This window comes from Tupaia chinensis, unplaced genomic scaffold (assembly GCF_000334495.1).
Source record: "Tupaia chinensis unplaced genomic scaffold, TupChi_1.0 Scaffold144269_1, whole genome shotgun sequence".
NCBI lineage: Eukaryota > Metazoa > Chordata > Mammalia > Scandentia > Tupaiidae > Tupaia > Tupaia belangeri.
Window position 1 is genome coordinate 763,852 of NW_006204127.1, and position 22,085 is coordinate 785,936.

The following is a 22,085-nucleotide window of genomic DNA, read 5'->3' on the forward strand; positions in this document are numbered from 1 at the left end:
CCGGATGAAGGATGAGCAGGAGAGTGGGGGGGTGGGGGGGGAGGCCTAGCTGACGTCTTTGGTTTAACAACACCTTCCCCAAACCCGATACCACCCCCAGCCTCCATCCCCCCACTCCTCCACCCCACCCCATGATTGCGATCCACATTCATGTCTGAGAACCGTGGGTTTAACGAGTCCTTAAATTAGAAGAGTTGAAGGTGTTGTGGGGGATTTTTGTGTGCTCTTCTTAAATGTGGGTTTTATCATTTAGCTTTCCACCTGAGGATTTATAGAGTGGGTTAGGAAAGATGAGAATAACAGTTTTAGGAATAAACCAGTGAGCAAAACTTGCAACCCTTCTCTGTCAGACTTTGAAGACTTCCTTGATGTGATCTACCCTCCTCTTGTTCTTGCAAAGAAATTCTAAAAGTGGAAATTGTGCTTGAGGGTGAATGGTTAATGTGTAGAATAAAATCATCAAAACCAACTTTTAAGTACATACGCCTATCTGAAAATGTCTAATATGAACTAGCAATTCTACTTGTAAAAATCTACCCTAAGTAAACTATCAGAAATGCTGTTATTGCTGTTACAGCATTTGTCTTAGTCTACTATTAAAATTTCTAAGTACCCAACTATAGTGAAATAAGTCAACTAATTATAATATAGCCATTCTTTGGATTATTATGTATCCAATAAAACATTCTTAAAGAATTTTAATGGGCATGAATGCTTAATAGCTACAGCTGAGTAAAAACAGTTTGCAAAACATCATGCATTATGAAATCTGTATGTATAAATAAATTGGTCTCGAAAGGAGACAGGGAGGAAACACATCACAATAACATCTTTTCTGAGATGGTATAGAAGACTTTCATTTGCTTAACTTGTCTTTGAATTTTCATTTGCTTACAATGAATAGATTTTAAGATTGGAACAGTTGCGTTTATGTTAGGAAATATTAATAAATAAAAAGAAAAAAATCACTGTTCTGAGCTAATATAACAATAATGTTTTTATGTTCATATTTCCTTCTCATCTTAGTTCCAGTTCTTACATGTACATTATTTTATATGACGAGGTTTACCAATAACATTTTAACAGTTTATGGAGACCTGTAAACAAAGAGCCTTAAGCCTTATACCCGTTCATAACGTTTTCTTTCTTATGCTGATGTTTCAGGATTGCAAAGTTCTGCAGGTGGTTAGAACAGTTGCTGCACAGTTGTTGACATTAAATGGATTTTAAAAAGAATGCATTACAGAGAGCACAGTCAGTTCAAGGTGCTTCTGGGGCTATTCAGGAAAGTGGAGAACAGAGATTGGAATTGTGAAGTCAGCTTTTCCAGTAGAGGTCAGCTGAGAGCAGAGCAAGAGAAACAAGAATGGAAAGGAGGAGGGGTAGGCAAAGGTCAAGAGGGTCCTGAAGGCCAAGCTACCCTTCCAGGAGGCAGGTATCTGGGCTCCATGAGCCGCCCACCGCCTGCTTTTAGTAAACTTATTCCATTGTTTGTATGATTTCCTCTTTTCTTTTGAGTGAAATGTAACTCAAAGAAGAGGAAAGAGAATGGTGTTCAAATTCAGAGTTCTGGGTAGTAGACACATAGACTATTTCAAATCAATCAGGAAAAATGCCTTGGTAGAAATCACATGGGAGCAACCAATTTCTGAGACCTTGGCCCACCACCTTGGATACCACACATGTTTCTAGCTCCTACACCATGGGACCAAGACTACAAAATTACAGATTGAAATCTTCTATCCCTTAGGAATTGTTACTAGCCTAGGAAGGGAGAGAAAATGTTTTTCAAATTCCCCTAAATTATCCGGTATAATTAGACCTGTTTCTACTCTGTTTTAGGCTCTTTATGCTGGTTCCAATGCCAATCATTTTATTTATGTTAATGTGTATAATGTCTTTTAATCTTGTGGGGCTTATCCCCTCTCAGTATGTTCTCTGTTTTATTTCCTTTTATTCGTATTATCACTTGAGCATCCACATGATAGAGAGAAAGAGACAGAGATAGAGAGAGAAAGAGAGAGAGAAGCACCTTCCATAGATTCTAGTCACACCATGATCCCCTTCCTTCAATACTCCACCCTGTAGGACCAGACCAGGGATTCGAACCATGGCCACCATGTGGGATCTGGCTTCTTTTGAGCAGCATTACTACTATGCCATGGAGCCGGCCCTGTTTTGCTTTTGTTTTTGTTTGTTGGTTTGTTTTGAGAGATTTTTGTGATAGGGTGCGCATGCTTGCCAGAAAGAGAGACAGAAAGTAAAAAAATCCCCCCTGGAAAGATGGCTACACCACAATTCCTTCTCCTCCATTCTCCTCAGGGTTTTGAGCATGCATGCACACACGTCTAGCATGAGTTTTAAACGGCTGGATCTGGGAATCGAACCACTCTTGACCATGTGGGGAGTCTAGTGCCTTAACCATCACGCCACCTGCTGGTTTCTGTTTTTTTTTTTTTTAAATGGCAGTTTGTGATTATATATGATCTTGATTCAAATAGTCCAATTTAAAAATTAGTGAGAAAACTGACATCTATACTTTTGAGTGTTCTTATCCAACCAGGAAGTGTCTGTTTACCAGTGTCTGCATTTTAAGCATTTCAAGTTTTTTTATCTATTGTAGAATCAAGATGTTTCTTGCAAATAGCATAGCTGTCTATTTTATCTTTTTGTAATATTGTAAATGAGGTTTTTATTTTTTTGGTGTGTTTTGTAATTTCTTGTTCTTTTGTTATAAGAAACCTAATGATATTGATACATCACATACATTTCTGAATACTATTACTATTTATATTAGTTTTCAACTGATTTTCTCAGAGTTTATAGGTCTGAAGTCAAATGTTCTAAAATGTTGAATATTTAACTTTTTCTACTCCAGTTATTATGCCTTATTTCTTTCTCATGGCTAATTTAATTTATGAGTATGTAAAAATAGTGTTAAGTATTAGTGATGCCAATGTGTATCCTTTTGAAAAAATAACTGACACAATGGAAATATTTTTTTTTTTTGCTATAGGGCACATGTGCTCGCCAGACAGAGAGAGACATAGAGACAGAAAGCAAGAAATCACCCCCCAGGGGGGATGGCCACGCCGCAATCCCTTCTCCTCCATTCTCCTCTCGGGATCTTGGGCACGCACGCACATGCGCCCAGCATGAGTTTAAGTCACCGGGTCCGGGACACGAACTGCGGTCGACTACATGGGAGTCCAGCGACATAGCCATTACGCTAACTGTTGGTTCCCACTGTGGAACTATTTTAATAATGGTCATAAAGATGATAAATAATCATTATGTGTGAGCATGCACTATGTTCCAGATGTTCTTCTGTCTTACGTATATTAACTAGTCATTTAGAATGGCTGACATTTGATTTGAATTACATATATTTTTTCATGCAGTGTAATTTTCATATATTTCTATTTGTTAAAAATGAAAATTTTTCATTCTTTTCAACCTTCAAAATCAAATGCTATTTTCATCTGTACAGCTGATTATATGGGGTGCTTTTGTCTTTCCACTTGTCAATGGAGTGAATTACATTCATAAATGTCTTAATATTGAATCATCTTGGCATGAGACTGATATATCATTCTCTCAATGTGATTTTTGGCTTCTATTCACTTTTATTTGTATATAGAATCTTTGCATTAATATCCATGAGTTAGTTGGAGTAAACGATGGTTTTCTTTTCTTGCTGTATTTTTCAGATTTCCATAATACTGTCATGCAGGCTTTTAGAAAACGTCGGATTTGTGTTCTCTCCATCTTTGCTGGAAAGTTCTAAGCAGTTGAGCTTGCTCCTTGAAGTTTTGTAGACTCCCCCGGGACAGCGCAGCTGCACATTTGTTTTTTGTGATCACATTCTTTTTGTTATTGCCGTTGTTTTTCTCCCATTGCTTTTATTTCTAGGTCAGTTTTAGTAATGTACATATTTCTCCTCCGTTTCTTTTTGTCTTTACCCCTTATGGGCATAAACTTTGACAGAGCATCCTCTTATTTGATTTTTTTCTCCATCTTATATTTGTGCCTGTGTATTTTTTTCCTCTGCTCTTCACCTCCTCCTTCCCCTATGCTTTTAATTTAGGTTAGTTGGTGGTTTACTTATTCTAATGCCCTTTCTCCATTCCAAACCAATTTAACCCTTAGATTTCATGTTGAAATTCTTCCCATTTGGGGACCGTTACCATAGAGTTTTTCATTTGCACTTTAAAAAAAAAAAATTTTTTTTAAGGTTTTTGCCATAGGGTTAAATGCACTTGCTGGAGAGAGACAGAGAGAAGGAAAATGACAAATCACCTCCCATGGGGGATGGCAACATCACAGTTCCTACTCCATTCTTCTCAGGATTTTGGACACTCATGGGCAGAGTCTTAAGCCTCCAGGTCCGAGACTCAAACTGTGGTAGTCCATGTGGGAATCCAGTGCCGTAACCACTACCTGCTGGCCCCATCTGCACATTTTATTATATTGTTCTAAAAACATTGGCTTTATTCTTGTCGAGGATTCAGGGTTTTCAAAAGACCCATACTTCCTAGATAAGAGAGACAATAAGAAAGTGAAGTAAGAGCCTCAGCCCACTGCATCGTGGTGGAGAGTTGGGAGGTGAGCACTCAGCAAAAGCAGGAAAATGGATTTGGCTTTAAAAATTAGCATTGTTTTGCAACCAGAGGTTTGTTTTGTTTGTTTTCCTTTTGGGAGAGGTTTTTGCTATAGGGCATGTGCACTTGCCAGAAAGAGAGAGACAGAAAGCGAGAAATTAACCCCCAGAGTGGATGGCCTTGACACAATCCTTCCTCCTCCACTTTCCTCTCAGGATCTTGGGCACACATGCACATGCGCCCAACGTGAGTTTAAACCACTGGGTCTGTGACTCGAACCGTGGTCAACTACATGGGAGTCCAGTGACGTAGCCATTATGCCATCTGCTGGTCCCCACAAGCAGAGGTTTTTAGGCTTTAGCAATGAATCAATTTCTCTTAGCCAGCAGGACTTTTCAGACATAAAAGAGCATAAAGTATTCTTAATTCCATGTTGATCTTGAGTATTTTTCACATTTATTTTCCACCTTAACCCCACCCTCCATCCTTTGGCCAAACTTGGAAGCATTGCGGTAAGTGCCGGTTAATTGCTTTTGTAGGAGGTGTAGGTGGGCACGCTGGGCAGAGGAACTGCTGGCTCTGCACTGAGGGACCCTCCAGGAGAATCCTCATGTATGTCAGCCATTTTCTAAAACACGGCTCCTGGATTTTGCTAGATGTGGAGGGAGGAGCGTGGTGTCTCACTTAGTTCCAGGTTCCTGTGCCAATGCATATCAGACACTTTTGCATCAGGTGATGAGACCTAGAGACTGGGCCCACGCCCAGGAGCGCTAGGTTTATGGCATTTCTTTGTTGACTCATGCGGGTTACTGGTCACTCCTGATGAGCCTATTTCTTATTAATCCAGCTAACTACAGAGCAGACTCCGTGTGTGGAGACCCGCCCTGTGCCTCCTGCACCTGGACTGCTCCTGGCACATGGTGCTTCTCTGGAATGTTGGCTTAGGTGGTGGGTGGCCTTCTAATGAAATGGCATTTAGTGAGTTTCAGGTTGAGTTGGTGGAGATGAAAATTAAAACAAGAGGCTGAGGTCTTTCGAATCATCATGTGTCTGCTTAGCCCTGGAACCACGACAGGAGCCAGGCCTGGCATCGACCAGCCTAACAGTGAGCCTGAAGCTCACCTGGCTACAGTGGCCAAGTCCCCTCACTTCCTCATCCTTACAACTTCTCATCTCCAGTTTCCTTGTCTAAATTTGAACTTGTGGTACCAGGTCCCTGACCACAATCCCACATCAAATCCCTAGGATTTCAGATATGTTTTTTATCCCACTTAATGTGAATCTTTTCATATCTTGGCTAGTTCTGCAGCACTTTATACTCCTCATTCTGGCTCCTCTTCCTTTGTCTCAGGCAGGTAACTTTCCCTCTCAAATATCAAGAAACCACCTGCCAAATGAGTAATGAGATCTTGTAGGAGACTGGTCTGGTCCTACTGTGTGAAGAAAGTTGACATGAGCAATATATTCAAATAACTATATATTTTTTCCCCTCAGATTCCTATTTTTCATCATAATTAGCCATAAACAAATGTAGGGAGGATGATAATTTAAGGGATGGAAAGCAACTGTAGACACCAGAGTTAGTGCAGAGGAGGATGGGGAATGGCAGAGGGTGAGAAATAGGGAGGGAAATATATATATGAATCTAGAAATGGAGAATTATCGATGATAGCATGTATGAGTAAGCCATTATGCAGTATATTCTGGATGAGAACCCACATTTTGTATGCTGTGACGATGCTCAGTAAATGAATGTAAAATTAATTAATTAATTAAAAATAAAAAACAAAAATTTAAGGCTTCAAGACTATGATTAGTTTGGATTATCTGAAAGACAAATCTTTCTTTCCTGCAGGAGGTCAGAGAGGGGATGGCATACTGTTTGTGGCTGGTGTCTGATTCCAGAAGGTCTTGAGGTGATGTGATGAACTGAGCAACACGAGCCCCTGTTTGTCTCAATGAAGACTCTGGAGGATGTTTTGAGAGTAAGACATCGAAACAACACCAAGGCCCATTGCTCTGTGATGAATCCCAAGAAGCTCTTGGCTTCCCCAGTATTTAACAGCACAGGAAAATGTTAATAGTCATAGTTACTGAAGGCTTGACAAGGAAAATCAGAAGCCGGTGAGGAACCAGGGGATGACTGTACTTTGCACAGCAAATGTCACATGAGAAGAACAAAGGCCATATCACTGCAGAACGCTCTGAGTAAGGGGTTAACGAATCTCTTAATTGTTTCATAAGGGGTTAATGAATCTCTTAATTGGTTGGTTAGGTTTTATTAGGCATAAATATCTTTTTTGTTTTTCTTTGTGGTTTGATTTTGACATTAAGTACAAAGGAGGATTATTAAGGGGAAATAATACCTTACCATTTATTGATAATTTCTTATCTAACTATACTGTGAATTAATTCGTTTATCTCACAGTAACCCTGTGAAGCGGGCAGCGTTATCATGTCCACATCATAGGCAAATAAACTGAGGCTCAGAGAGGATCAGTTCCTGCCTGTCTGCAGTCAAGAAGTGACAGAGCACAACGCTGGCGGTAAAACTTGACTTTAGAAGCTGTATGCTTTCCTGCCCTAACACACTAACCTGAGTACATGTTTAAGAACTGTTCACTGAGCAACGTGGTTTAAGCGGTGGAGTGAAGGAATGCAAGCTCTGGAGCTGGACCTTGCTCAGAAAGGGAGAGGTCACGGTGACAGGGAAGTGGCAGGCCTGTGGCTGTTTCAGAAAAGAGTGACATCTGAGATGTGGCTGGACAGGAGACCAGAGCAGACTTGTACACAGAGGTGATCCCGAAGGCATCATCTCACCCAGTGTCCCACATCAAGGAGACAGGATAAACTGTGGGTATAGATTTTAATTGTGATGAGGAAGGGATAAAAATTTCAGACCAGAGGAAAAGCAAAGAGAGATTAATAATTGTAATAAACAGGTGGTTCAGTGCGGTGTCACAGAAAGGGGCAACGACTATGACTGAATCCAGGAAGACAAAGAATTGACTGCCGTGTGGTTACCTTCCATCCACAGGACAGATTTGTTTCAGCACACAGGAGGCAGCCACCAGAGAAGGAGTTAAGAATGTTGGAGAGAAGGAAAATTTAGAAGAAAGTTCTACATAATTTGTTATAAAATTTCTATTTCTTTCTTTGGCTTCAAAAGTCAATCTTATAAAACAATTTTTTATATGTAACTTATCAATTTTATTCAGAGAAGAGCAGGGGTGGGGAGAATGTCCTAAGAAAGTAGTCCAGTCTCGGGACCAGCAGTTAGCATAATGGCTATGTCACTGGACTCCCACGTAGTCGACTGAGGTTCGAGTCCCGGACCTAGTGGCTTAAACTCACACTGAGCATGTGTGTGTGCGTGCCCAAGATCCTGGGAGGAGAATGGAGGAAAAGGGATTGTGGTGTGGCCATCCCCCCCTGGGGGGGGGATGATTTCTCGCTTTCTGTCTCTCTGTCTCTCTCTGTCTGTCTGGTGAGTGCATGCGCCCTATAGTAAAAACCTCTCCGAAAAAAAAAAAAGAAAGCAGTCCAGTCTCTGACGTTTCACCCAGGTGGGGGTAGGCCCTCACCTTCTGCCAGCTCCATCCTTTCAGCTCATCCGTTGCTTTGGATAGGATACCTTTGAAAGTCACTGCCACCAGCTCCAGTCCTGACTTGGATCTTGTGTGGAGAGCTTATTCTAGTCTGCACATTTCATTCTCCAGTCGTGATATAACAGGAAAAAAACAAGCTATTTTTAATCCTGTATTTTTTTTCTTTGCTTTATTCCTCTTTCTTATACTTTAAGAGCTAACTGGTGCTTGCACCTTCTGTGACCAATGTAATCTGTCTCTATTATAACAAATAAGGTCATAAATAAGCTTATTTGCTTAGAGGAGGACGCTTAAGCCACTTGCTTTATACAATGGTCACAAGAATGCAACTGGGACCTGGAGCAGGATCCCAGGCAAGAAATCTTAGGAGATTGAAATGTTTGCTCAAGGGACATAATATAATAGATTAAATTGGGAAAACTAATAATGTCACTGCTTACCATAATATTAAGTTGTCAGGAAAGTTATATATATAATATATTTTTCTATATTTTTCTATGTAAAATGCATTATGACTTTTCTGATGATCCAATACTCACAGATCTTAAGACTGTTTTGTTAAACAGTATATCTTAAAGAAAATATTTTGTAGCTTCCCTCAATCTATCAGTGTATGCCACAAATCTGAGTTAACAGATTCAATGTAGCCATAAGAACATAAATATCATGTGAAAAGAAAAGGTGCACAGAACAATTTTTTGAAAAGCAGGTGGGTAAGAGTAACACTGTTATAGTAGCTGATTTGGACTTGTTAGCTGTGGGTTACTCCCTGTGCTTGAACACAACAAAATAAATTCCTTTTCAAGATTGCCTTGGGAATTCCACTATCTCCCAGTCACTTCCAGATGTGCAGAACCTTTGCGCTTCCAGCTCCCTTCTCGACCATCATTCCCGGCCCCCTGTCTGATGTCAACCAGTAGAAGAATTAAGGCCAGAAATTGCCTTGAGAATTCCACTGTCTCCTGAGCACTTCCAGGAATCCGCTTTAGACCTCTAGCTGCCTTTTGCCCACTCAGGAATAATTTCAACTTCGTAGTTTCCTTAAGTGCATGGTGCACAAACCCTACTTTATTCCTCATCTGAAACCCTGCAGCTCATCCTCAGGTACAGCTGTTCTCAAGAAACTGGGAAGTCATTGGAATACCCAGTTCCAGTGACAATAGTGCAGAATGAACTATAGAAAATTAGGAAGTAACATATAACCCATCAGATGACTAGAAACTAGCACAGAGGCACAAGAAACATGAAAAACCAAGATAATCTCTCCCCTGCAAGGGTTAAGAACATTTCTTCATCATCCATAGGCAGTACAATGGAACTCGTGGAAATATCAGATAAACAATTCTGAACATTCATAGTGAAAAAACTACATTTAGATGCAAGAGAAAAGAGATAATGAACTCCAGAAGATGCAAGAGGAAACAGATGAGAAAGCCCTTCCATGACTTGAAAGAAGAATTAGACACCATAAAAAAGAATCAAATGGAATTGTTAGAGATGAGGGCTATAATGCAGGAAATCAAAACCTCCCTTGAAAGTATTAAAAGCAAATTAGATCATGCAGAAGATTGAATCTTTGGTGTAGAAGATTCTGAGTTAACCTCTGACCAAGAAATAAAATCATCAAAATGACCGAAAAAAATAACAAAAATAATGAAAAAAAGAGGACAATGTATGAGAAACACTAGATACTATTAAATACCCAAACATCTGAATAATTGGTATCCAGAAGGTGAATAAACTACTAAGGGCACTAATAATCTATTCCAGAAATCTCGGAAGAAAACTTTCCAAGTCTAGAGAAGCACTCAAAGATTCAGACCCAAGAAATACAAAGGACCCCAAATATAATCAACCCAAGAAGATACTCTCCACAACACATCATAGCCAGACTGGCCAAAAACAGTAGATAAAGACACGATACTAAAACTGGCAAAAAGAAATGTCAATTTACTTTCAAAGTTATCCTATTAGGCTAACATTGGACCTCTTGCCTGGAAACAACACAGACAAGAAAAGAATGAGAAGATACATTCAAAGTGTTAAGAGAGAAATAATTTTAACCAAGATTACTATACACAGCAAGATTATCCTTCAAATGGAAAGAAAAGATAAAAATGTTTTCAGATGAACAAAACCTGAAAGAATTTACCAACACCAGACCAACTCTTGAAGAAATTCTTAAGAGAGTGGTCAATTTAATAGTAGGGGCAAGTACAAATGTTAATTAATTAAACTCTCCAATCAAGAGACACAGACTGACTGTATGAATAAAAAATCAGAAACCCTCTACCTGTTGCCTCATGGATAAAAAGATGCACAAACTAAAAGTGAAGGGCTGGAGAAACGTATTCCATGCAAATAAAAACCAAAAAAGAGCTGGAGTTGAGATACTATTTTCAAACAAAATATGCTATAAGGCAAAAAACTGTAAGAAGAGACAAAAAAAAGGCATTATATGGCAGCAAAAGGGCCAATTCATCAAAAAGATATAACACTTATAAATATCTATACACCCAACTCAGGAGCACTCAAACATGTGAAGAAAAGACCACTAGATCTAACAGGAGAGATAGATTACAACACATGAAATGTTGAGGATCTCAACACCCCACTATGTCTTTTGGATAGATCATTTAGACAGAAAAAAAAAAGGAACAAAACAAAACAAAACAAAGGGATACAGGATCTAAATGATACCATAAACCAAATGGACTTGACATACATCTATAGAATCTTCTACCCCCAAACCAAAATATACACATTTTCTCACCCCTGAGTGGAACCTTTTTGAAGAACAATGACATTATAGGGCACAAAACCAGCCTTTACAGATTCAAAGGCATAGAAACTATATCCAGCATCTTCTCTGACCATGGTGGAATTAAACTTGATATTAATTACAGAAAAAAACTCTCACAAATACACAAACCTATGGAACTAAACAACCTATTTCTGAATGACTTTACAACTACTGAAGATATTAAGACTGAACTCAAAAGATTCATGGAAACCAATGATAATGAGTACGTGAGTTTCCATCATCTATGGGACACCAGAAAAAACAGTCATAAGAGGGAAGTTCATAGCAATTAGTGCACATAAGAAAAAGATGGAAAGATGGCAAATGAGCAATCTAACATCATGCCTCAGATGGAAAAAGAAAACCAAAAAAGATTTTTGTCTGGAGAATAAATAATAAAAGATTTTAGCAGAAATAAATGAAATAGAAAATAATGAACTACACAGAAAACAAATGAAAGCAAAAGCTGGTTCTTTGAAAAGACACACCACTAGCTAGACTCATTAAAAAGAGGAGAAAAAGGAACCAGATAAGTCAAGGTTGCAATGAAACAGGGAATATTACAACAGACATAACTGAAATACAGAACATTATTAGAGGATACTACGAGGATACACCAACAAATAAGAAAACCTGGATGAGATGGACAATATCCTGGACACATATAATCTACCAAGATTGAATCAAGAGGAAATAGAAGCAAACAATGAGATTGAATCAGTAATAAATAATCTCTCAACAAAGAAAAACAGTTCCTGATGGCTTCACTTCTGAATTCTACAAAACTAATAATGTCACTGCTTACCATAATATTAAGTTGTCAGGAAAGTTATATATATAATATATTTTTCTATATTTTTCTATGTAAAATGCATTATGACTTTTCTGATGATCCAATACTCACAGATCTTAAGACTGTTTTGTTAAACAGTATATCTTAAAGAAAATATTTTGTAGCTTCCCTCAATCTATCAGTGTATGCCACAAATCTGAGTTAACAGATTCAATGTAGCCATAAGAACATAAATATCATGTGAAAAGAAAAGGTGCACAGAACAATTTTTTGAAAAGCAGGTGGGTAAGAGTAACACTGTTATAGTAGCTGATTTGGACTTGTTAGCTGTGGGTTACTCCCTGTGCTTGAACACAACAAAATAAATTCCTTTTCAAGATTGCCTTGGGAATTCCACTATCTCCCAGTCACTTCCAGATGTGCAGAACCTTTGCGCTTCCAGCTCCCTTCTCGACCATCATTCCCGGCCCCCTGTCTGATGTCAACCAGTAGAAGAATTAAGGCCAGAAATTGCCTTGAGAATTCCACTGTCTCCTGAGCACTTCCAGGAATCCGCTTTAGACCTCTAGCTGCCTTTTGCCCACTCAGGAATAATTTCAACTTCGTAGTTTCCTTAAGTGCATGGTGCACAAACCCTACTTTATTCCTCATCTGAAACCCTGCAGCTCATCCTCAGGTACAGCTGTTCTCAAGAAACTGGGAAGTCATTGGAATACCCAGTTCCAGTGACAATAGTGCAGAATGAACTATAGAAAATTAGGAAGTAACATATAACCCATCAGATGACTAGAAACTAGCACAGAGGCACAAGAAACATGAAAAACCAAGATAATCTCTCCCCTGCAAGGGTTAAGAACATTTCTTCATCATCCATAGGCAGTACAATGGAACTCGTGGAAATATCAGATAAACAATTCTGAACATTCATAGTGAAAAAACTACATTTAGATGCAAGAGAAAAGAGATAATGAACTCCAGAAGATGCAAGAGGAAACAGATGAGAAAGCCCTTCCATGACTTGAAAGAAGAATTAGACACCATAAAAAAGAATCAAATGGAATTGTTAGAGATGAGGGCTATAATGCAGGAAATCAAAACCTCCCTTGAAAGTATTAAAAGCAAATTAGATCATGCAGAAGATTGAATCTTTGGTGTAGAAGATTCTGAGTTAACCTCTGACCAAGAAATAAAATCATCAAAATGACCGAAAAAAATAACAAAAATAATGAAAAAAAGAGGACAATGTATGAGAAACACTAGATACTATTAAATACCCAAACATCTGAATAATTGGTATCCAGAAGGTGAATAAACTACTAAGGGCACTAATAATCTATTCCAGAAATCTCGGAAGAAAACTTTCCAAGTCTAGAGAAGCACTCAAAGATTCAGACCCAAGAAATACAAAGGACCCCAAATATAATCAACCCAAGAAGATACTCTCCACAACACATCATAGCCAGACTGGCCAAAAACAGTAGATAAAGACACGATACTAAAACTGGCAAAAAGAAATGTCAATTTACTTTCAAAGTTATCCTATTAGGCTAACATTGGACCTCTTGCCTGGAAACAACACAGACAAGAAAAGAATGAGAAGATACATTCAAAGTGTTAAGAGAGAAATAATTTTAACCAAGATTACTATACACAGCAAGATTATCCTTCAAATGGAAAGAAAAGATAAAAATGTTTTCAGATGAACAAAACCTGAAAGAATTTACCAACACCAGACCAACTCTTGAAGAAATTCTTAAGAGAGTGGTCAATTTAATAGTAGGGGCAAGTACAAATGTTAATTAATTAAACTCTCCAATCAAGAGACACAGACTGACTGTATGAATAAAAAATCAGAAACCCTCTACCTGTTGCCTCATGGATAAAAAGATGCACAAACTAAAAGTGAAGGGCTGGAGAAACGTATTCCATGCAAATAAAAACCAAAAAAGAGCTGGAGTTGAGATACTATTTTCAAACAAAATATGCTATAAGGCAAAAAACTGTAAGAAGAGACAAAAAAAAGGCATTATATGGCAGCAAAAGGGCCAATTCATCAAAAAGATATAACACTTATAAATATCTATACACCCAACTCAGGAGCACTCAAACATGTGAAGAAAAGACCACTAGATCTAACAGGAGAGATAGATTACAACACATGAAATGTTGAGGATCTCAACACCCCACTATGTCTTTTGGATAGATCATTTAGACAGAAAAAAAAAAGGAACAAAACAAAACAAAACAAAGGGATACAGGATCTAAATGATACCATAAACCAAATGGACTTGACATACATCTATAGAATCTTCTACCCCCAAACCAAAATATACACATTTTCTCACCCCTGAGTGGAACCTTTTTGAAGAACAATGACATTATAGGGCACAAAACCAGCCTTTACAGATTCAAAGGCATAGAAACTATATCCAGCATCTTCTCTGACCATGGTGGAATTAAACTTGATATTAATTACAGAAAAAAACTCTCACAAATACACAAACCTATGGAACTAAACAACCTATTTCTGAATGACTTTACAACTACTGAAGATATTAAGACTGAACTCAAAAGATTCATGGAAACCAATGATAATGAGTACGTGAGTTTCCATCATCTATGGGACACCAGAAAAAACAGTCATAAGAGGGAAGTTCATAGCAATTAGTGCACATAAGAAAAAGATGGAAAGATGGCAAATGAGCAATCTAACATCATGCCTCAGATGGAAAAAGAAAACCAAAAAAGATTTTTGTCTGGAGAATAAATAATAAAAGATTTTAGCAGAAATAAATGAAATAGAAAATAATGAACTACACAGAAAACAAATGAAAGCAAAAGCTGGTTCTTTGAAAAGACACACCACTAGCTAGACTCATTAAAAAGAGGAGAAAAAGGAACCAGATAAGTCAAGGTTGCAATGAAACAGGGAATATTACAACAGACATAACTGAAATACAGAACATTATTAGAGGATACTACGAGGATACACCAACAAATAAGAAAACCTGGATGAGATGGACAATATCCTGGACACATATAATCTACCAAGATTGAATCAAGAGGAAATAGAAGCAAACAATGAGATTGAATCAGTAATAAATAATCTCTCAACAAAGAAAAACAGTTCCTGATGGCTTCACTTCTGAATTCTACAAACCTTTTAATGAAGAGTTAACCCACATTTTACTCAAGTTATTTTTGAAGATCCAAAAGGAAAGACCCCTCCCAAATTCATTTTATGAAACCTCCATCACCCTCATCTCCAAAAGAGAAAAGGACATGATGAGGAAGGAAAACTAAAAACCTGTTTCTCTGATGAATATAGATTTAAAAATTCTCAACAAGATACTAGCAAATCATATCCAACAACATATAAAAAAGATTATACCTCACAACCAGGTAGGTTTTATTTTATAGATGCAAGGGTAGTTCAACATATGTAAAACTATAAACATAATACATCATTTTAACAGAAAGAAAAATAGAAACCATATAATCACATCAGTTGATACAACATCCCTTCATGATTAGATGCTCAGAAACATTGGCATCAAAGGGTCATTTCTCAACACGATAAAAGCTATTTATGAAAAACACATAGTTAACATCATACTGAATGGGGAAAAACTGAAAGCTTTTCCACTAAAACCTGGTATAAGACAAGGCTGGCCACTCTCTCCACTCCTTTTCAAAACAGTGCTGGAAAGTCCTAGCCAAAGCAATTAGAAAAGAGAATGAAATAAAAAGCATTCAAATATGGAAAGATTAGGTGAAATTATCTCTATTTGCAGATGACATGATTGTATACATAGAAAACCCAAGGATATTCATGAAAAAACTCCTGGAAGTAATGAATGAATATAGTAAAGGGGCAAGATACAAAATAAACACAAAAATCTATAGCATTTCGGGACCAGCAGTTAGCATAATGACTATGTTGCTGGATTTCCACACGGTTCATGTCCTGAACCCGGTGGCTTAAACTCCCTCTGGGTGTGTGTGCATGCGTGCCAAAGATCCCAAGAGGAGAATGGAGGAGAAGGGATTGCAGTGTGGCCATCCCCCCCGGGGGGCTTAAAGAAAATATTTTGTAGCTTCCCTCAATCTATCAGTGTATGCCACAAATCTGAGTTAACAGATTCAATGTAGCCATAAGAACATAAATATCATGTGAAAAGAAAAGGTGCACAGAACAATTTTTTGAAAAGCAGGTGGGTAAGAGTAACACTGTTATAGTAGCTGATTTGGACTTGTTAGCTGTGGGTTACTCCCTGTGCTTGAACACAACAAAATAAATTCCTTTTCAAGATTGCCTTGGGAATTCCACTATCTCCCAGTCACTTCCAGATGTGCAGAACCTTTGCGCTTCCAGCTCCCTTCTCGACCATCATTCCCGGCCCCCTGTCTGATGTCAACCAGTAGAAGAATTAAGGCCAGAAATTGCCTTGAGAATTCCACTGTCTCCTGAGCACTTCCAGGAATCCGCTTTAGACCTCTAGCTGCCTTTTGCCCACTCAGGAATAATTTCAACTTCGTAGTTTCCTTAAGTGCATGGTGCACAAACCCTACTTTATTCCTCATCTGAAACCCTGCAGCTCATCCTCAGGTACAGCTGTTCTCAAGAAACTGGGAAGTCATTGGAATACCCAGTTCCAGTGACAATAGTGCAGAATGAACTATAGAAAATTAGGAAGTAACATATAACCCATCAGATGACTAGAAACTAGCACAGAGGCACAAGAAACATGAAAAACCAAGATAATCTCTCCCCTGCAAGGGTTAAGAACATTTCTTCATCATCCATAGGCAGTACAATGGAACTCGTGGAAATATCAGATAAACAATTCTGAACATTCATAGTGAAAAAACTACATTTAGATGCAAGAGAAAAGAGATAATGAACTCCAGAAGATGCAAGAGGAAACAGATGAGAAAGCCCTTCCATGACTTGAAAGAAGAATTAGACACCATAAAAAAGAATCAAATGGAATTGTTAGAGATGAGGGCTATAATGCAGGAAATCAAAACCTCCCTTGAAAGTATTAAAAGCAAATTAGATCATGCAGAAGATTGAATCTTTGGTGTAGAAGATTCTGAGTTAACCTCTGACCAAGAAATAAAATCATCAAAATGACCGAAAAAAATAACAAAAATAATGAAAAAAAGAGGACAATGTATGAGAAACACTAGATACTATTAAATACCCAAACATCTGAATAATTGGTATCCAGAAGGTGAATAAACTACTAAGGGCACTAATAATCTATTCCAGAAATCTCGGAAGAAAACTTTCCAAGTCTAGAGAAGCACTCAAAGATTCAGACCCAAGAAATACAAAGGACCCCAAATATAATCAACCCAAGAAGATACTCTCCACAACACATCATAGCCAGACTGGCCAAAAACAGTAGATAAAGACACGATACTAAAACTGGCAAAAAGAAATGTCAATTTACTTTCAAAGTTATCCTATTAGGCTAACATTGGACCTCTTGCCTGGAAACAACACAGACAAGAAAAGAATGAGAAGATACATTCAAAGTGTTAAGAGAGAAATAATTTTAACCAAGATTACTATACACAGCAAGATTATCCTTCAAATGGAAAGAAAAGATAAAAATGTTTTCAGATGAACAAAACCTGAAAGAATTTACCAACACCAGACCAACTCTTGAAGAAATTCTTAAGAGAGTGGTCAATTTAATAGTAGGGGCAAGTACAAATGTTAATTAATTAAACTCTCCAATCAAGAGACACAGACTGACTGTATGAATAAAAAATCAGAAACCCTCTACCTGTTGCCTCATGGATAAAAAGATGCACAAACTAAAAGTGAAGGGCTGGAGAAACGTATTCCATGCAAATAAAAACCAAAAAAGAGCTGGAGTTGAGATACTATTTTCAAACAAAATATGCTATAAGGCAAAAAACTGTAAGAAGAGACAAAAAAAAGGCATTATATGGCAGCAAAAGGGCCAATTCATCAAAAAGATATAACACTTATAAATATCTATACACCCAACTCAGGAGCACTCAAACATGTGAAGAAAAGACCACTAGATCTAACAGGAGAGATAGATTACAACACATGAAATGTTGAGGATCTCAACACCCCACTATGTCTTTTGGATAGATCATTTAGACAGAAAAAAAAAAGGAACAAAACAAAACAAAACAAAGGGATACAGGATCTAAATGATACCATAAACCAAATGGACTTGACATACATCTATAGAATCTTCTACCCCCAAACCAAAATATACACATTTTCTCACCCCTGAGTGGAACCTTTTTGAAGAACAATGACATTATAGGGCACAAAACCAGCCTTTACAGATTCAAAGGCATAGAAACTATATCCAGCATCTTCTCTGACCATGGTGGAATTAAACTTGATATTAATTACAGAAAAAAACTCTCACAAATACACAAACCTATGGAACTAAACAACCTATTTCTGAATGACTTTACAACTACTGAAGATATTAAGACTGAACTCAAAAGATTCATGGAAACCAATGATAATGAGTACGTGAGTTTCCATCATCTATGGGACACCAGAAAAAACAGTCATAAGAGGGAAGTTCATAGCAATTAGTGCACATAAGAAAAAGATGGAAAGATGGCAAATGAGCAATCTAACATCATGCCTCAGATGGAAAAAGAAAACCAAAAAAGATTTTTGTCTGGAGAATAAATAATAAAAGATTTTAGCAGAAATAAATGAAATAGAAAATAATGAACTACACAGAAAACAAATGAAAGCAAAAGCTGGTTCTTTGAAAAGACACACCACTAGCTAGACTCATTAAAAAGAGGAGAAAAAGGAACCAGATAAGTCAAGGTTGCAATGAAACAGGGAATATTACAACAGACATAACTGAAATACAGAACATTATTAGAGGATACTACGAGGATACACCAACAAATAAGAAAACCTGGATGAGATGGACAATATCCTGGACACATATAATCTACCAAGATTGAATCAAGAGGAAATAGAAGCAAACAATGAGATTGAATCAGTAATAAATAATCTCTCAACAAAGAAAAACAGTTCCTGATGGCTTCACTTCTGAATTCTACAAACCTTTTAATGAAGAGTTAACCCACATTTTACTCAAGTTATTTTTGAAGATCCAAAAGGAAAGACCCCTCCCAAATTCATTTTATGAAACCTCCATCACCCTCATCTCCAAAAGAGAAAAGGACATGATGAGGAAGGAAAACTAAAAACCTGTTTCTCTGATGAATATAGATTTAAAAATTCTCAACAAGATACTAGCAAATCATATCCAACAACATATAAAAAAGATTATACCTCACAACCAGGTAGGTTTTATTTTATAGATGCAAGGGTAGTTCAACATATGTAAAACTATAAACATAATACATCATTTTAACAGAAAGAAAAATAGAAACCATATAATCACATCAGTTGATACAACATCCCTTCATGATTAGATGCTCAGAAACATTGGCATCAAAGGGTCATTTCTCAACACGATAAAAGCTATTTATGAAAAACACATAGTTAACATCATACTGAATGGGGAAAAACTGAAAGCTTTTCCACTAAAACCTGGTATAAGACAAGGCTGGCCACTCTCTCCACTCCTTTTCAAAACAGTGCTGGAAAGTCCTAGCCAAAGCAATTAGAAAAGAGAATGAAATAAAAAGCATTCAAATATGGAAAGATTAGGTGAAATTATCTCTATTTGCAGATGACATGATTGTATACATAGAAAACCCAAGGATATTCATGAAAAAACTCCTGGAAGTAATGAATGAATATAGTAAAGGGGCAAGATACAAAATAAACACAAAAATCTATAGCATTTCGGGACCAGCAGTTAGCATAATGACTATGTTGCTGGATTTCCACACGGTTCATGTCCTGAACCCGGTGGCTTAAACTCCCTCTGGGTGTGTGTGCATGCGTGCCAAAGATCCCAAGAGGAGAATGGAGGAGAAGGGATTGCAGCAGGTTGGCCATCCCCCCCGGGGGGGGGGGTGATTTCTCGCTTTTTGTCTCTCTGTCTCTCTCTGTCTTTCTGGTGAGGCATGTGCCCTATAGCAAATAAAACCTCTCAAAAAAAAATCTATAGCATTTCTAATTATGAACAATCAGCAGATTGAGGTAGAACTGAAGAAAGTAATTCCATTTACCATCGCCACAAAAAGTATAAGATACCTAGGAATGAATATAACCAAAGAAGACAAAGACCTCCACAAGGAAAGCTGAAAATCTGAAAAACAATCGAAAAATGACACAAAAAAGTGGAAGGACCCTCCCATGTTCCTGGATCAGAAAAATTAATATAATCTACCCAGCAAGATTATCCTTCGTATGAGAAAAAAAGATAAAAAACAAAAAACAAACAAACAAACAAAAAACTTTCTCAGACAAACAAAACCTAAAAGAAATTACCAACACCAGACCAGTTCTTCAAGAAGTTCTAAAGGGAGTGTTTTACTAGGAAAACTAAATATAGGCAGACAGAAATAAGAGGACAAAAGCAACCAAAAAAATGACCAGCTTAATGGTAGGGACAAGTCTGAAAATATGAATAATAATGTCAAATGTTAACTTCCAGGATTCAAACAGAAAGATGGAACCACAGTAACACTGCAAATTCAACAAAAGAGAGATTAATTACAGGAAACTGAACTGGTGAAATAGAATTTTATGACTTTCGACTAAAACATTACTGATTTTCTTCTATGCTTTTTTTCCAGATTTAAGGATTTTGCTTTCTTTTGAGCTGTTGATAGGTTCAGCAATTTGTTATTACTATTTTTTTTAATCAAAACAAACTTTTCTCCCTTACCGGCCCCTCTGGAATTGCAAGATAGTTGTGAGTATTCTTAATTTGTTACCAAATGATAAAATTCAATAATATCAGTTGCCTTGCATCAGAAATTGGAAATACTTGTTATTGCCAGAGCCTTGACTGGAATTTCATTATCTGAAGATATGACCAGAAAACTATGCTACTAAGGTAGATCTCAAGAAAGTCAACTGAAGCTTTTGGAAAGATTGTCTGGCATCATGAACAGTTCTACCTGGCAGAGAGGATTAGAGAAGCCATATGAAAGAATTCGTAGCATAAAATAACCAGATCTTTTCCAGCCCAGCATTGTAATTAGTAGAGATTGCGAAAGAGCAGCCGAAACCAGAGGATTACCTTGAGGAAGACTTCGAAGGAATAAAAAGAGACTGATCCTTACTAGCAGATGATAAACCACAGAATACCTGGTAGGCAGAGCTGAGCCAGGAAGGTTCATGTGTGAATTGCGTGCTGGGTGTTTGCCCTTCAACAGTTTGAATAGTTGACATGTAAATATTTTTTCAAAAATATTTAAAACCATACGGTCTCTGTTATTATAGAGTAGCAAACAAAATTATAATAAATATTTTGAAAGTTATCTTTAAAATACAGTTTTTTTAAATTCTGATAGTTGTTTATCTATTAACTGTCAAGAACTATGGAGTATTTTGATATGTAAATTAAGTGCTTGTGGAAAAATAAATTAAATTAAAATAAAAGAATTAATATAATCAAAATGGCAATTCTACCCAAATTAATCTACATATTTAATGCAATCCCAATCAAAGTACCAGAGATATTCTTCACAGATTTAGAAAATACAATCATGCAATTTGTCTAGAATCATAAAAGAGTTCATATTGCCAAAGCATTCCTGCGCAAGAAGAGTGGAGTGGGCAGCATCTCACTCCCTGACCCCAAAATATACTACAAAGCTGTGATAATCAAAACAGCATGGTATTGGCACAGAAACAGACAGGTGGACCAATGGAACAGAATAGAGACCCCACAAAAAAACCCAAAACATAAAGCCAAGCGATTTTTGTCAAAAGGTACCAGTAAATCCAGTGGGAAAAGGAAAACCTCTTTAACAAATAGTGCTGGAAAAACAGGATATTCACCTGCTGAGAGATGAATCTGGAGCCCTACCTCTCACCATTGATAAAAATGAACTCACAGTGGATCAAAGAGCTAAATCTAAAACCTCAAACTAAAAACCTAGTGGTGGAAAACACTGGGAAAACTCTGGGATACACTGGGGTAGGCAAAGACCTCTTAAATAAGACCCCCAAAACACAGGCAATAATCTAAAAAATAGACAAGAGGGATTAAATCAAATTAAGAAGTTTCTGCATAGCCAAAGACATAGCAATTGATGTAAACTGACAGCCCTCAGAATGGGAGAGAATTTTTTTTTTTCTATTGTGCATGTGCACTTACTGAAAG